The sequence below is a fragment of the Sinohyriopsis cumingii genome, unplaced genomic scaffold (genome assembly GCF_028554795.1).
Source record: "Sinohyriopsis cumingii isolate HCF-2022 unplaced genomic scaffold, ASM2855479v2 utg002349l, whole genome shotgun sequence".
Taxonomy (NCBI): domain Eukaryota; kingdom Metazoa; phylum Mollusca; class Bivalvia; order Unionida; family Unionidae; genus Sinohyriopsis; species Sinohyriopsis cumingii.
Genome location: NW_028316190.1, coordinates 218830 through 237010, shown reverse-complemented (window position 1 = coordinate 237010; position 18181 = coordinate 218830). Strand labels below are relative to the sequence as shown.

Below are 18181 nucleotides of genomic sequence, written 5' to 3'. Positions count from 1 at the left end.
TTCAAGCGAGAAAGGCCAAGAAAAGAAGAACCGTTCGAGACTTAGACGTTTTCGATTATTGAGAAAAGAGCCAAAAAATGATGCACCGAGAGTCTTGCGCTTGTTCCAAGACGGAACTGGATCTGTTTGCCATGCCCCCCACGATGATGACCATGCAAGAATCCCAATGGGTGGAATTTCACCCCGTCTCCTCATTGACAGCCTCAGCTCCCATCGAGTTTGAAATCAAAGGACAGCCCGAAGATTACATCGATCTGAATAGCAGTTACTTGTACTTGAAAGTTAAAGTTGTCGATGAGGACAATTCACCCCTAGATGGCGATGAGGTAATAGCTCCCGTCAACAATTTTATGCATTCCTTGTTTAGCGGAGTGGACTTGTACTTGAACAACAAACTGGTCAGCAGCAGCATGGATACTTACCCTTATCGAGCGTACCTGGAAAATCTCTTGACGTACGGAATAGACGCCAAGAACACTCATCTCAATGCCTGTGTGCTATGGGAAGCTGACGAAGCAGGCCAGTTTGAAGAATTAGAAATTGATACAAAGGATAAAACTAAATCAACAAATGATGGATTTATAGAACGAAGAAACAGAATCAAAAGTGGAGATAGTTTAGAACTGATGGATCGTTTGCATTTGGACATGTGGTTGCAAGACAAGTATTTGCTGAACGGGGTGAATGTCCGCCTGAGACTGAATCGGAGCAGTGCCACTTTCCATTTGATAGGCAGTACTGCTTGCAAAACTGTCATCGAGGAAGCCAGGCTCTACGTACGACGCGTGGAAGTGTTACCTAAAGTGGGTAACGACATCAGTCAAACATTGAGCAGAACGACCGCCAAGTATCCCATACGACGCGTGGAAGTGAAAACGTTCACCATTCCCAAGGGACAGCGATCCATGATCGAAGATCATCTGTTCCAAGGACAGCTACCGAAACGTTTGATCGTTGGTATCGTCGAGAATACAGCCTTCAACGGAGATTTGGGTAAAAATCCTTTCTACTTTCGACACTTTGGCGTGTCCAAGATCGAAGTCAGTCGCGACGGCAAGACCTTGTGTACCCGACCTTTTGAACCTGACTTTGCCAAGAAGAATTACTTGAGATCGTACTTGTCCCTGTACGAAACCACGGGTCAGTTAGGAACCAACACCAGTCACGGCATTACGTACGAGGATTATGCCGGAGGCTACACTTTGTGGGCTTTCGATTTCACTCCAGACCAAGGCAGCGACGAGGGACATTTCCACCCTATAAAATCTGGCCAGATTCGTGTGGAAATTCAATTTGCAAACCGAATCCCTGATGAAACGGTGAACGTCATCCTGTATGCAGAATTCGATAATACCATAGAAATCAACAGTTTGAGAGAAGTCATTCTAGATTATTAGAAGCCATGGAAGACTGCTATCCCTCTTTACAAAGTGGAGAAACTTTGGACATGAAATGTGAGGAGACTGTGGAAGAAGAAGTGATCATGATGAAGTCAAGATGGCCAGAACAAGAAGCCCATTTAGTCTCCTGTTTTGCCAAACACTTGGTCGACAAAATGACGGAATTGATCAAGAAAAATTGTTATGGATGTCAAAACGATCATCCCAGTCAAATTCAACACGATAAATGCCTGATGTTGAGTCAAGAAGAAAAATTGGACGAGTATCTGGACGAAGCTTGGAGTCTCATCTCGAACAAAGACGTGTTGCACCAGTGGTATAAAGACTTGCGTGAACATTCTTGTCCACCATTAACCACTCAAGAGATCCATCGTATCGAAGCTCTCCTGAATCAGAGTGAGGAAACAGAACGAATAACCGTTTATTCGTCAGACATTTTCAAGCAAAAAGTCAGGATCGAATTGACGACTTATTATTACCTGTGAAGAAGAAAAAAACACAAATCAATGGATACCTGGGAACTTTATTACCTTTTGAACCATAGTTCGTATACGGCTTCTTGGAATCCCGTCGTCTGTGCTAAAGATGAACTCCCTCATCGCAAACCTAAAGACCATCAAGCTTACGTGATCAACACGGACGACAGTCATCTCCCAGGAACCCACTGGGTAGCCGTCTACTTTCCTCAAGAAGGATGTGTGGAATATTTCGATTCGTACGGATTGCCCCCTTTGGAAGACGATATCATCGACTTTATGAGAAGAAATGCTCAAACCACCCGATTCAATAATGTGAAATTACAAGGCACAGATTCCTTGGTGTGTGGACAGTACTGTGTGTATTTTCTGCATCATCGCAGCCTGGGCTATTCCTTAGAACATTTAGTGACTCATTTCGATCCTCGTTCTTCTGCTAGAAACGATGTGAAAGTAGATCGATGGTTTTGTGACCATTATGCTTATCTTTTGTCTCAAGCTAGGAAACGTAGTGTCCATCAATGGCCTAATGATTTCCAACAGTGGAAATCACAATTTCATTCACAACGTTGTCAGCCTTGTTTAAAGTAGATGGTCAATTGAAGAAAAAAATGTTAGTGATTTGAAAAAAATGGTTTGATGTTATAGTGTTGGATTATTGTTAAAAAATGTTAGAGTTGTTGTTTAGTGTTAAGTGATTTTTGAATAAAAAATGTTGTGTTTTGAAAAAATGCTTTTGTCTTTTGTTTAGCTATAAGAATGTTGAATTGATGCTCTTTCATTTCTTACTATCCCTCTCATGACAATCACTGAACGTTGCGAATCGAAAACCGTGTGGGGGATGTTTTCCTTCACGTCCGCGCTTTCACTATAAGAACCGGGGTTGTTTCCAGTCTAACCATCCATTGTCGACTCATCCTCCTACGAAGATGTGCTCCAAACTAGCTAAGCTCAACGAAGCCTACGTGAATTTGCATAGGGTCAGACACAGTCTGATACCGAAGCCAGAAGAAATAGAGAATGTGAGAATGTTAAAAATCACTGAAGACCTGATAGAAGAGCTCTTCAGAGAAGAAGTGAACAGGAAGAAAGAAGAATGGACGGAGAAGTACAGACTTCAGAGACAGCAGCAACAGCAGCAACAACAGCAACAGCAGCAGCAACCTGAAGCTGACAGAGGCTTTGTCGATTGTCGTATCGACACCAAAGAGTTCTTCTTCTCTTTCCGAAGAAGCAGACCTATCGCCAGAAAGTCTATCCTCAGAGGACATCGCATTCTTAGAAACTAAAAAAGAATGCCATAGCAAAACAAAAAAACAGCCCTTTTCAGGGCTACCCAATACTCTAGAAAAGAAATAACTATTAATTTGCCAATGTGAGTAGGTAGAGTAGTGTGAAAATAAACACTAACTCTTTTTAAAAATGTGAGGGTATGTGTTGGTGTGTTTGTGTTTGTAAGAGCTCAAGTAAGTTGGTGTGGATAGTAGATTAAAATGATATCTTTTCTTAGTGTTTGAGGTGTATATTTGGAGTGAGATTGAATTGCTTTGAGTATGTGGATAGTCTATTGAAGTGATTTATAAAAAAATTTTACAATAGTGATGGGTAGCATAAAAAGTGAGTGAGTGTTTCTTTTAGGTCCGCGCGTTGTTGTTGATTTTGGTCACGATCTAGGTAAGATGAATTTTATGTTATTAGGGGGATGTTTTCCTTCACGTCCGCGCTTTCAGTATAAATTGAAACTCGTTCGGCAGTCCAGCTACCCTTGTTGATTGATCAACACCAAAAAATGAACACGAGACTTGAGAAACTGTTGGAGCTTCATGTGCATCTGGAATATGCCAGGCACATATTAAATGAACTGGCCGCGGAAGCCATTGTCGAGGAGGGAAGGATAAGAGAGGAGGAAAGAAGAAACAAAGAAGAGGAGGAGAGAAGATATAAAGAAGAAGAAGAAAGAAGATATAAAGAGGAAAGAAGAAACAAAGAAGAGGAGGAGGAAAAGGAGAGAAGAAATTTCAAAATCCCAGAGAGCGAAAATTGGGATTCTGAAGCGACATATCCTGCCTCTGCTCTCTGCCCCCAAAAGGTAAAAAGTAACTGGGGGATAAGATGCGTATGTGGCGCCAGGCCTGGAAGGTGCCACCATTAACCAGGTGTCCATGAAGTTCCAAACAAAACAGCCCTTTTCAGGGCTACCCAATACTCTAGAAAAGAAATAACGATCGATTTGCCAATGTGTGTAGGTAGAGTAGTGTGAATATAAACACTAACTCTTTATGAATAGTGGAAGTGTATGTGATTGTGTGTTTGTGTTAGTAACTAATAAAGTAAGTTTGTGTGAATAGTAGATTATGGGTTTCTTTATTGTTTCTTAGCGTATGTGGAGAGTATAGTTTGGGTTATATTATATGAAATGAGAAAAGTGGGGATGTTTTCCTTCACGTCCGCGCGTTGTTGGGTCATGATCTAGGTAAGATCAATTTTATGTTTTTAGGGGGGATGTTTTCCTTCACGTCCGCACTTTCAGTATAAAACTAACAGTGTTGGCCATTGGAGCTCATTCTACGGAATAAGCAAACAAGAAGATGCCAGCAGCTTCAGCTTTATACAACGATCTTATGGGAAGTTGGTATTGGATGGTAGATGGATTGAGTGTAGCAGAAAGGGTTGAACAGGAATGGAGGTATGAAGTGACAAAAGACTTCGTCTCAAGACAAGTAAACAGCCTGCACTTAGCCGTAAACATCGTGAAAGAAATGATAGAGGATGAGGAGAAGAGAATCAGAGGTTTAATTAACCCACTGTATGTCAAAGTGGGTAAGTTAAAAGAAGCAATAGATCATGTGACAAGTGCAAGGTGCTTTTTAGAAGACGTTGTAGAATGGACAGATTGGTGTTTCGCAAAGTGGGGGTTAGAAAAACTTAAGAAAGCTGAAGAACTAATGAGGAATGTGCTGACCAAAGAGGTCAAGAAGATCAAAGAAAAGTGGTCCAATGAAAGAAAAGACGAAGAAAATAGAAGAAAAAAGGATGAATTCGAAAAACTGAACACAAACTGGATGAAAATCCAAGAGAAGTTCCGGGCCATGGGCCACCCGGACTGGCTGCCGGAAACAGAAAAGAAGAAGAAAGGAATGATGGACAAATTAAGAAGATGTTGGAAAAAGTTAAGAAGATAAAAGAAGAAGAAGAAAAACCCAAAGGCCCTTTTCAGGGCCAGCCATATATCTCGAAAAGAGATAGCCTTTCAATTGCCTACCCCTTTTTTATTTCATTTTTTATTTTTTAAAAAAAAAAATAGAGTCCCTCCCTGTTTCAATTTTACATAGACCCTATACAGTCCCAGGGTTTTTTGGCCATGTTAAATTTACATAGACCCTATATTGTCCCAAGGGTTTTCTCCATGTTAAATTTACATAGACCCTATATTGTCCCAGGGTTTTTGGCCATGTTAATTCCCATAGACCCTATATGTTCCCACGATTTTTCTCCATGTTAAATTTACATAGACCCTATATGTTCCCAAGGGTGTTTGTAATGATAAATCCCATAGACCCTATAAGATCCCCATTAACTACTTCTGAAGCTGACACAGTTTAATTTATACTTCAGTTAACCAAAACCGACAGTGACAATTTCATATTATAGAATATAGTGTTTTGCGAAGTCTTTGCCTTCACGGTCTCGTTATCCCCCACACTCCACACGCACATTACGGATGGGATGCATAATATACCTATTGCCATGTCCAACTGTATGTGCTATGTACCTGTTTCTCCATAATCTGTTTGGAAACATTTTAACTTTTGGAGCATAACTCTCCAACCGTTCAGTTTATTTCCATGAACTTTGGAACATATATTTGACAATTTTGTTTCCCTGGCAAAATTCCCAAACAATTTATGGTAAGATATCTCGATGGAACTCAGTGTATAGCGCCAACTTACAGCTTTTGGAATACTGACAAACTCCATCCATTTCACGAGGTATCTGCAGGGTAACATTAAGTACAGACAGGAGGGATGCACAAGTAGATAGAGGATATCTGCGTGTTTGAAAGTAGATATAAGGAAATATTTCACGAGTGAACAGAGAAGCATCATATTGTCGCGACCACTCATGACAATGTATAACGTTTCGACTTCAGGAGTGAATTAATTCAATATTTCTTTTAAAATGATATTTTATTTTCATTTTATTTATTTTCAAGGCAAAACCAGTCGATTTTCATGGATTTTTCTCTCTCCATTCTGTGACAACGGCTATATTACTACATCGATAAAAAGAATTTCTAAAATTTACAATCATTTTAAAAGGAACTTTAGAAATTTGGCTTGTGCAAATAATCCTTCTAATTGTGTGAAATTAATGACTATATTCAAATGAAAATGATGAGTTTTGTATTTTCGTTAGCATGCTTCTTAATCGGATTGACTCGATGAACACTGTTGACAATAGAATATCGAATAGCAAAAGTTCATTTAGGTTCAGTCATTAATACTTTGCTGGATTAATGTGGTAAAGTAATTTTAAAACGGTTCATACTTGAAGCCTATATTTTATTTGGAGTTCGTTTGTAGGCATTTGTTGATGACGCCGCCTTATTAGTTACTAGAGGACGTACATCCTCGACTCATTTAATGCCTGTTCCTCACGAGAAAGGCAAAGAAGAAGAAGAAGAAGAAGAAGAAAGCAAAATGAGAAGAAAAATGAAATAGGCATAAAGTTAGAAATACAGATTTTAATATCATAATTCAGATTTTAACATCATAGATAAGGGCAGATATCTTTCCTAAATGGAAAAAAGTAGTTCCAGGAGTGACATCGCCACTGTACCTATAAAATTTGCATCGCCATTGTGGCGATGTCATTTTTCTCCCTCTGATATATTTCAACATTTAGAAATATATCATAAAAAACAGTCATTCACTCAGAAGATATATGATAAGGATGACTTTGATATATTTTTTATATAAGAACATTTTCTTTAATCTTTTAAGTTCGATTGGAATAGGACCGCTCCGGTGGCCTAGTGGTTAGAGTGTCCGCATCGGATGCGGGAGGGCGTGAGTTCGATCCTCGGCCGAGTCATACCAAAGACATATAAAACTGGTACTAAAAGCTGCCTCTCTAAGTGCGCAGCATTAAGAAGTTAGCGTTAGGACTGATCGGCCTGGTGTCAAGATAATGTGACATGATGCCTCTGTGCTAGGCATCACTATAAACTACCACACTGAAGACATCGTAGCGATATGACTGAAAAAAATGTTAAAGCTGCGTTAAAAAAAAATCCAAACCCTATTCGATTGGAATATTACGATCTGCGGAAGATAAAAAGGAAAATAACTATAATACGTGGTTTAGTTTAATCTACATTGAATCGTTAGTAAGAAATAGTTTTTTTTATATCAGTTCCTTCGTTTTATCCAAGTTTATTTCTTCATCTTCAAGTTTCTTCTCCGATTTTTTAAAACTATTTCTAGATAAATATCGTTCTGGTCGGTGCTTTAATGCCACCTTTATTCAGTATGATCAAATATTCCTAATATTTCTTGCAGAATTTTATGTTCGCAGAAACAGATAAATTATTGATATAATACCAAACCTCGTGAAGCGTGACACTGGATACGTTTGCCTAAAAGTGAGATGTACAACACAGAAACACCATCGCTTCTCATCTGCTGGTGACTATTGTACGTTTCATTTAGACCATAATTTGCAAAGCCTACGATTGACCAAAACCATATACAATCTAATCTACTTATTTTAAAAATAACAGTAGCGAACATGAATATTAATTGCTACTGTTGAAAAGCGTTAATATGACTAAAATGAGCAGGGCAAGTACACGAACCGTTCTCCGACGACTAATTAGGCAACTGAGCTTAGAGTGTAGTTAGTATAGTACTTAGAGTGTAGTTAGTATAGTTAGTACTTACACAAACTATAGCCTCCCTGCACATGTTCCAAGCTTGGGCATTTTGGACATTTTTTATGTTTAATAATTATAGTTTATTAATTGTCCTTTAAAATATGATTGGCTATAAGATGCTGAGGAAATGAGAGTTAGAAACGTTTCCCAAAGACACTGAGGCACCTGACCTTTTTTGGCCTGGTCTGATATGGAATACTAATAGACAGCATTCTCAATCTTGCAGGCTTTATATACGCTACCGAAAGATTATTCACCTGCAATTTTAGAACGTTTAATTTTTCCATGACTATTGAAACCTGCAAACCGTTTGGGGGATGGAAGTGGAATCCTGAACGTGATATATCTATCACAGAATAAATATCTTATTAATTCTTCAAATTTTTTAATATATGAATGAAAGTCAATGAAGTCAATGTAGTCCACGCAATCTAGATCAGTCCCATTGCGATATATATATATATATATATATATATATATATATATATATATATATATATATATATATATATATATATACACAGTGGCGTCACTGGGGGGGGGTGGGCGGGGGGTGCGGTCCGCACCGGGTGACACCATCAGAGGGGGTGACACCCAAATGACTGTCTATAAAATTTTCGACTTTTGTGCAGGAAGGGGGTCCATGGGGGTGACACCATGAGTTACTGTACATGACTGTCTATAAAAATTTAGAATTTTTGTGCAGGAAGGAGGTCCATGGGGGTGACATCATGAGTTACCGCACTGGGTGACACCAGCCCTAGTGACGCCACTGTATATATATATATATATATATATATATATATATATATATATATATATATATATATATATATATATATATGGGTGGGTAAGGGTGTGCTTTGAAGCGCTATGAAAGCAATCGTTTCCACCAAATCATTTCTATTTAGGCCTTCCCAGAAATGTCATACTAAACGGTTCATGACATTTTGCACAAATCGTGCACAAATAACATAGGCTGACAAAAATATGCATGCGTAAGTATTTTCACAAGTTTTGTTGTTGTTGTGTGGATATGAGATTTAGTTCTCCAACACTGTTTTAAGAAAAGATTATACATATCTAATAGGAATGACACTTTGCTGATGCACTATCAACATTTCCTTGTGAACCTTCACTCATCAGTTTATTTATCTCGTGTACAACTACACAATATATGTGGATAACACAAATCTGACTAGACACACGCTAATATGGATAGAGATTTCTAGTGTTTGTCTTTTAGTTGCTGATTGTAACATACCCTCTTTATCTGTTACAATACAAGCGGTATACTCTTAAAAGATGATATTTGGATGGTTATATTCTACGTGGGTACATGCAAACAATCACCTAAGGAGTTACGTGAATTGTGACATTTATTTATATATGTATGCATAATTTATTGCGCAAAGTCGTTAATGTAAATATCATGTTATTTATTATAAAAATGCATTATCTAGGTATACATTAGGTTCAAGATGTATAAGTAGATATATTGCGGGGGGAAAATAAACAGGGGTATATATATCTAAATATACACGGCAATCAGCCAAGATTGAGAAGAACAAGAAGAATCAAAGGCGGTAGCGATGTATCCTAAGAAATTTGCCTTGAAACTGTTTGTGGCTTTTTGCACTTTTTTGGTGAGTATTTAAAATATATACTGTGTTATTGATATTTGAAAAGAGTTTCGTGTTTTTTTTATTATTATATGTAATCATCTTTAAATCACATTTTTGGAAAAACAAATTTAATAATCCCAGTCTTTAAAAAATTAAAAAAAAACAACATATTTTTATTCGTGTAACAAAAACTGTACATAACTTTAAAAAGTATGCGACAAAACGTTATGCGATAAAGATTTTTGCTTCCAATAACGCCACTATCTGCACACTTTCTAAATGTTAAGATAAATTCTGCCAGTTTTACTTATTTGGTTTACATCAAAGTTTTATGTGATTTTTACTGCACGATTCACCATCTATAGTCTTTTATTTGTTACTTTATTCAGTTTGTATAGCGAAAATATAACAAAAAAAAGATGACAATGAATGTGTAAATAAACGTCGCAGTACGTTACAATTATCTTATTTCTTACAATATTCTGGCCAGTTTAATTTAAATTTAGAATCATATTCCGCAAGGAAATCACAATTTTATGACAATGTATTCCACTTATAATGTGTCATTGTGTCAAGATCGGGAAGTCTCAAATGGCAGGACTGAGCTAACTTCGACCAGGTATAAAATAAAGTTTGTTGCTGATGTTTGTTTTTTTGCAATGCTTCTCTCCGCTTAGCTTCAATACATTTTGTTAAAGAGAAGGAAAATCCAGGCTATTCAATTAAACAAGATAAAACATTTAGGAAATTTTAATAAACGTCCCTGATGTTTTGTGTAAACACCCTAGTTGTACCTCTCCAGAGGGTGTCGATTCCTTCGATCAGTTTATGTGCTTAATCAGTTTTAGACATCTCAAGCAATTGATGATATCATAAATGGAAACTTTAGATATAGAAAATACGAAAATGTGCTAACAATAGCAAATATCAGGTCTGCAATGGGTGATGTGTCCGTCCACTTCAAGCGTATTTTATATATACCGCTCGTAGTGACCAATGCTTTAGTTTTGCATTATTTTCTATAATTGTTTAAAGAAAATTATTCGACAGGTGTGCGAGGCTGCCTCCCTTGGGTGTGCGTATTGGTGACAAAGCTCGGTCATATATAGGAAGTAAAAAGTGGTTGCTTTGTGGCAGTCATGAAACTGGACCAAACACCAACAAATGCAACATTTTTGTTGCTGATGTTCTAAAAGCGGAAAACTGTCCGGCGCCAAACAGGTTTGAAGACTCTTTAATCTTTTATAGAGTAAATCGTTATATGACCGTATCTAACGGTGACCAATTGCAGAAAAAAATGGATTCTGGTGTGGAAATATCAAATAAAGCTCTTAAACTCAACCTAACCTCGATAGTTTGTTTCCACAAAGTGCCTTACTTCTGACATTTTTCTGATTGGTTTCATATTTAATATTAGAAACTCAGTGGCAAACTCAAACTTTCCGTTTTGCTACTTCCTGATCAAACGCACATTCATAAGCGAAATGAACATAGTAACCAGAGTGATCTGCCAGCACGTTATGCAAAAGCAGATCTGTGTTTACGATTTTAGCAGTTCGAAGCGCGTTAGATACGAGTACTTCTGGTAATCTAAAACACGCAAAAGGCAAAATTCAAATAAAGACATTTGTTTGCTGACAGATAAGTTTAAAAAACCCCAGGAAGAATAATCGCCTTCTCGGATATCAGTCATTTCTCCGATATAATTTTCTTTGATCGTTTTGTCCAAAGATCAAAAGAACACAAGAATGACAACTCGTCCAGGCCATCTAGCGCTGATGTCAGAGACAAATCGTATAGCATTCCATCAACGGTCAAAGCACAGGCAACGTGGAACAATAGACCTGAACTATAAGGGCTTAAACGTGGCAAATAAACAATTAGCATTATTCAATGTTCGCAAAATCACTATGAATATAAAAATCACTTTATGATTATTCTAAAGCGAGACAAATTGTAAGTGATTAGACAGTAAACACAGTGTGTGAGTGCACTTAATTTTTTATTTGACTGACAGATCCTACTGTGTTAGGAGAGAATCAGCGTTGTGTGACGTTGGTGTCTGCCTCATTATTCTGATGTCCTAAAAATGATAATTTTCATGAAGAAATGTTTATTCTAAAATATTCAACGTTCATCAATGTTTTTAAAGTAATTTAATCCATTTAGTCAAAATATAAAAAGAGACTATTGTAAACCTTTCAATTTGAGATTTTTGACTTTCGTGATTGGATTTTTAATGTCGCTTTGTACAAAGAGTTGACAAGCTGTTGCGTCGGTCATTATCATACTATTATTTTTTGTTTACATGAAGAATATTTAGGGATTTTAGTCAGTAATAAGTTTAGGTTTTCTTAATGCTCTTCCGGTGTTTAGTTCACCCAACCTTTACCTACCTTATGGCATGCATCCCTCTTGTGGTACATCACTTAACTATTACTTGTGGACTTTCTTTAAGTTTTATTTATGACAGTTTTAGACGAAAATATCAGCTATGTTTAATGCAACTTCCTTTGTAACTTCCTATCAATAAGATCTCGGACGAGTAAGATAACTCGCAAAATCAAAGCCAATTATTGAAATGATGTGGTCACTGATTAGCTGAAATTTGGGACGTACTTGAAAATTTATTTATGAAGTTTTCCATAAAACAATGTATGTAACGTGACATCAACAAGATCTCAGACAAACACAACTCGCGCATTTTAACGGTATGACCAGGACTCTTGTGGACTCATTATGGATATTATTTATAAACAGATTTAATGAAATTTGCTTAGTAGAGTAACGTCAATATAATTTAGTGAAAGCTAAATATCCAGCGATATTCCCACATATTACTGAGGTGATCAAGGATAGGGATTACTGTAATTATTGACGTACATGTGAATTTATTTTTATTTACAGTCTTTGATGAAACATGCTATGTGTAGCACTTAGCAACTGACCTTGTTATTTTAGTTTACATTGATATATACGATGGGCACCCGCACTTACCATCTCCTCCCGGATTTCGTCTCTAATATGTTTAGGCCCACATCCGTAAAATTGAATAGCTGACCACTACAAATTTGCTCCTCCCACCAACGAAAAAAATTCTGCCGGCGCCCCTGTCGTATATTACTTGAACAACTGTTATTGTATTAGTTAATCGAACCACATCATCTCGTTGGGCGATATCAGACTTAATTGGAGAATTTAAAAAATAGATCTCCAGTTTTATTTTTGTTTCATTTTGAAGACATTGTTGGTACTCGCCGATTGGAGCAAACGAGTGGGCGAATCCGAATTCAACCTATTTGAAAAAAAAAACCGGTGCTGCGAAAAATGTTCAAGTCCTCAGAAGGGTGATGTCATAGCAACGGGTGGTCATGTGGGTATTGATTCCGGTTACCGGAAAACAACGAGTGCTTAAGCAGCAGCTATCCCTCAAGGCTTGATCTTACAGAACGACTGGGGATTCCGAAGCGGCCAAACCCCAACTTGCTGGCGCTATCAGCACCACAAGGCTAGGTGTTAAAATAGATTAACCCATAACAAGAAAGAATTATCTGAAATATCCTTATTCAGCATTTCAATAAAGGAAAACTGAATTTAATTTTTTCCCCAGAACTTCTCTGTGATCCGAAAACACTTTGAAAAACCTTGACTATTAAAAAAGATGGTATTTATTCTTTCACGATTGTTCCTCATGCACCCTTTTCTTCCCATTTGACCGGAAAGCTAAATACTGGTCTCGTCAGTTTGCTAAGATATAATTTTTTAAGGAAGTAAGTGAGTTTGACAACAATGTGAAATGTAAATACTACCCATTCATAAAAATGCATCGTAATTCTGTTTTTCAATATTTAAGTAATTAGATGTAGCTAGCTTAAAGAGTCAAAATGAATTGACACATAAGACGCACAATCTGGCGCTATCCTCATCGATAAGGAACCGTTTTTGTATCGCTTAGACCAATAGTTGAATGCAGAAACGTAAGCTTGCTTATGTGAATTATTTAAAATTTGCGTTATTGGACTTTTATGACGTTCATATAGCTAACACGATGAATACGAATGCGGTGAATGGATATATTTGACTATAGATAGAAATAATGTTAACGAATTAGACGATATGGAGAGAGAGAGAGAGAGAGATGTATATTTGTATGGGCATTCTCGATACATGATTTTATACAAAATATGTTGTGAATATGTCGGTGAAACGCTGCAGCGGATGTCTGACATATGTCTTTGTAAAAAGTAACAACAATGCCGATCAATTCTTTGAACAATCAGAATATCCGCGCAAACTGTCATCTTCCAAACATATAATGGTAAGTGTAGAAACGTTTAAAGGTCACCGGCCATACTCCAATATTTTCCTATTTATATCAGATTTGCGTTACATGATTAAAAATAGTTACACTCGCACAAAAAGAACATAAAAATTGTCAAGTGTAAAGAAGAAATGTTAATTTAATTACTCGAAATAGAAGTATACAACGCTGTTACATCCCCTTAGTTACGATTTCCCAGCTATAGAGGACACGACCGGAAATGACGTACATTTATCCCTACAAGACGAAGTACATGCTTCTTGTTGTCGAAAAATGAAACACTATAAACTATGGATAGGGAATATTTAGATGAAACTAATGAAAACTAGTTTACTTTTCAGCCTTATATTGGTATGCGTGCACGAAGCACTAGATTTTGTCACTTTCAAAACTGTTCCATTGTTTCAATTTATTTTCAAAATTCCTGTTAATACAGGTAAAAAAATCAATGAGGGCTTCCCTGCGTCGGCAGACTTTATATAAAAAGAAGATGAAAGAAATCGGCACAATAAAGAATCCAAAGGAACCAAACTCGACTTCCTTTTGTCGGCAGACTTCAGAAGAAAAAATTGGCACACTAAAAAGATACTCAAGCCAAAATTCCGGAGTTGATCTGCATTGTAATAAAATAACCTCTGTATTTGATATCATGTCGGTAAGTTTAAACAATAAGTTTATTGCTCCCTGCTAGTTATGGTTATCACCCTTGCTTCTATTTGTTTGCCACATGTAATCATAATTGATGTTTGCAGGGCAAATATTGTACACAATAATAACTTCCTTTAATAATAATTTTGTAACACATGCTAGCAAAAAGATTATCATTTGCACTCACACTGAATGTATTTTAAAATAATGATTTATTTATTTGCGAGATACCGACTTATAGTTAACCTGGATAAAATACAATCTGGGTCAGTTTGCAATTAGTAACTAATAATGCGTAAATGGCAGGTGCCTTCAAGCAATACTTTCGTGTCATTTGCGATTTTGTTATTTGACATAAGCGATACACTAAGGATGCATACGCAAGCCGGCATCCGCTACATATACGAAGTTCCTAGATATATATATATATTTTTTTTAAAAATAATTTTCGGATGAATAAAAAGAAGGAATATATGATAACAGTGCAAGTTTGATTTCTTTCATTTTATTTTCAAACAAGTGTATGTTTATCAATTTATTTTGCACCGTGAGTGTGTGTGTGTGTGTGGGGGGGGGAGGGGCACACGTTAAACACAAACTTATTTCCTTTCTAATTTGTACGGAATAATGGAGCAAAAATGGTTGACGATATTGACCAGTAATGACAAGCTTTCAATTAACGCGCGCAAACACTAAGACAACTTGAAAAATAAAAACAAACAATAAAATTAACTGGTAAGAGCTCATTTTGCAGCAACTAAATACTGACAAAATGCTCATCATTATTCTCTCTCTCTCTCTCTCTCTCTCTCTCTCTCTCTCTCTCATGTGTAATCGAGTATGTATTGTATGCAGCTGTCTTACAACGTGAAGCCTAAAATTAAGTATATTTGTTATAATATCTCATGTACACTACCCTTAGCAAAATGTATACGTATTATGTAGAATATTATCTGTTACTACGTATATTTGTTTTATAAACGATTATTGATAATTTGACCGGAAGACTTAAACTGAGAATGTCGTTGTGCAGATGCATATATCTTTTAGCATAAAAATGTATGTAAATATTTTAATTAGAACAAGCAAGATATGTCAGTTTGTGTTTTATCTCATAAATATGTACGTTACGAAGTATGTTTAGTTTCTTTCAAAGAAAATCAAAATAGCTTGTTTAAATTTATTTTGTTCCCCCTAAAACCTATCTTACATAGCATCTACTTTTTTGTTGGAGAAAAAGAACGTACAAACTATTGTCAAGTTTGGCCGAATTGTATTTCGAGTTGTTCCGAATTGTCTTTGGGCCAAATTCACTATCATCCGGCATAAATGATACAACTTTCCCATCTCTCCCCTATTCGTTCCCACAGATTAAATAAACTTTTTTTTCCTGGTAAACATGGTTTTTCGGAAAAAGAAAGAACGCTTTTTTCCATCATCACTCTTTTGGTTACATCCGAATGCAACACAGTGCACCATATTTTCTGTACAAAAGCACGATCGTACGCTATATCACATAGACATTTACGTGGGGAAATTAAGCACTTGAATGGCTAGGTTGAATAGAATGGATAAATGTACGTCATATCCGGTTTTGGCACGCGGAAACTACCGATTGTTTACGGAGATTGCCGAATAATTTTTTCGTGTTATAAAGCGGAGTTTTAAGTCTAATTAAACATTTTTTTGGTGTGCATACATAACCAATGCGTTTTGTTTATAACTATAATAATATCACACGTTTGTACAATATAGGTGGCAGGTGACCTTTAAGGAATTGCTGAAGAAAACCGCCTCGTGTAAACCAAATGATAAAAGAACAGAAAAGCGCTGAGAGATTATAAAATTCATTTACAGTGCGCGCGCGCGCGCGCGTGTGTGTGTGTGTGATTTGGATTTTAATGTAGTCTTAAAAAATTCAGTCACATTGCTACGATGTATGAAGTGTGACAGTTTATAGTGATGTATAGCACAGGGGCATCATGCTGCATCATGTTCCACCCAGTCACATTATTTTGACACCAGGCCGACCAGTCCTGACACTAACCTCTTACTGATGAGCGCCTTACGAGGCAGCTGTCAGTAGGCTACCACGTTTGTCTTTGGAATGACTCGGCCGGAGTTCGAACTCGTGACCTCCCGCCTTCGAGGCGGACGCTCCATCCACTAGGCCACCGGAGTCATTTTACAGTACAGTAAAGATCTGGCAAACTTCGTACAAAGGCAGATGGCCATGTACCTTGTTGTAAGCTCTAGAGCTATGGTAAATTAAACATTCGTTTATTTGTCTTGTTCAATGACGTCGATGCACCAAGAATTTATAATCACACGTAAAAAACCATTTCGCATCGCCAAAACAATAGAGGAAATCGTACAAACTTGAACTTCGGGGACGCCATAGAGAACCATATGAATCGTTTGCTGAGCTTGGACATCTGGTAAAGGAGTTTAGTAACTTTGGCATACCAAATATCCCCGAGATAAATCTAAGGTTGTACAAGTCTAGGTCGTAAAATATGTAACAGAGTGATATGAAATAACAAATGAGGTAAAATGAAAAGATCGATTAATTTACATTTAATAAAAAAGGAAAATTCAAAAGACACAAAAAGTATTGTAAATTTACACGTTACAGTCATGGACAAAATTTAGTTCTGTAAAGTATTATTTAAAGAACCATTTACAATCATGGACAAAGGTTAAGCAGACAATTAACTAAACATAACATGGGACCATATCAAAAGATGGTTTTCTCGTGATGTATTTCAACATCCGGTTTAATATCCAGTGCATGAGACCGACTTCATTTGTAATAAGTTTGCAAATTGTAATAAAACTCGATCCCTCAACGGAGTCTGAAGAAAGAGGTGATTCAAAAACTGGAGGAGTACAGGGAACAGACTAAATAATAGATGAATGGTGATAGAGACGATGCAGCGGTAGTTAGCAAAGTCGGGGAGGAATTACGGGTCCTTCTCAAAAGACGGAAAACACAATTAATCCCAACAAGAAACAATTAATTACAACAATAAGGTTATCATCATCGCAATCTCAAAACTTGCGACGATATGTACAAGCAAATCATCAACTAATGTATACATTCAAGGTACTTGGAATTACTAAATATATGATTTAAGTGACCTGGGTATTGGGCTGTGAGAGCTGTATAACATTAAAGTGTCTTTGCAATTTTCTGCGTCAAAAGAATACTAAATAATAACGGGAACCTTGGAGCAACTGCTCTGTTTGCTGCACATTCATTCCGGCCTTGTATACGTAAATGTAATACCATATATTAGTTTGACCAATGTACTTCACTTCTGGAATTACAAACGTCAAGGTTGTTATATTAGCTGTCAGTGCTGTATCTCTAACTAGGGTCTTCAGATCTAGTTACATTAGATATTGTTTCGCCTTTCTTTGAATGAGTTGGTATGACAGTATTATTTGTGTTGAGATTGATATGCAACTATCTACAATTTACAAAAGACAAAATGTTGTATTCCCGATTCATTCACCTAAAGGGTCTTGAAAAGACCATTCACCATGAATGAGAGAGAGAGAGAGAGAGAAAGAGAGAGAGAGAGAGAGGGAGTTGGATTTGAGGAGTGTGTGATTGATAAATGTTTTATACAACAAATCATTACTATTTTCTGTCAGGTAAACTAATCATTGACGATCATGGCAATTTCCCGCTTTTAAAGCTCGAATGCATCTAACTGTTACGATCTTCTAACTGGTGTACTGGTTATCTCGAACTAAAGACTAGTTGCAGG

At 36.8% G+C, this 18181-nt stretch overlaps 1 pseudogene; it reads left to right on the top strand.

The window, feature by feature from the left end:
* Positions 1 to 9978: 9978 nt before the first annotated feature.
* LOC149770790 (uncharacterized) lies at positions 9979 to 12898 on the top strand (annotated as a pseudogene).
* The last annotated feature ends 5283 nt before the right edge of the window (positions 12899 to 18181 follow it).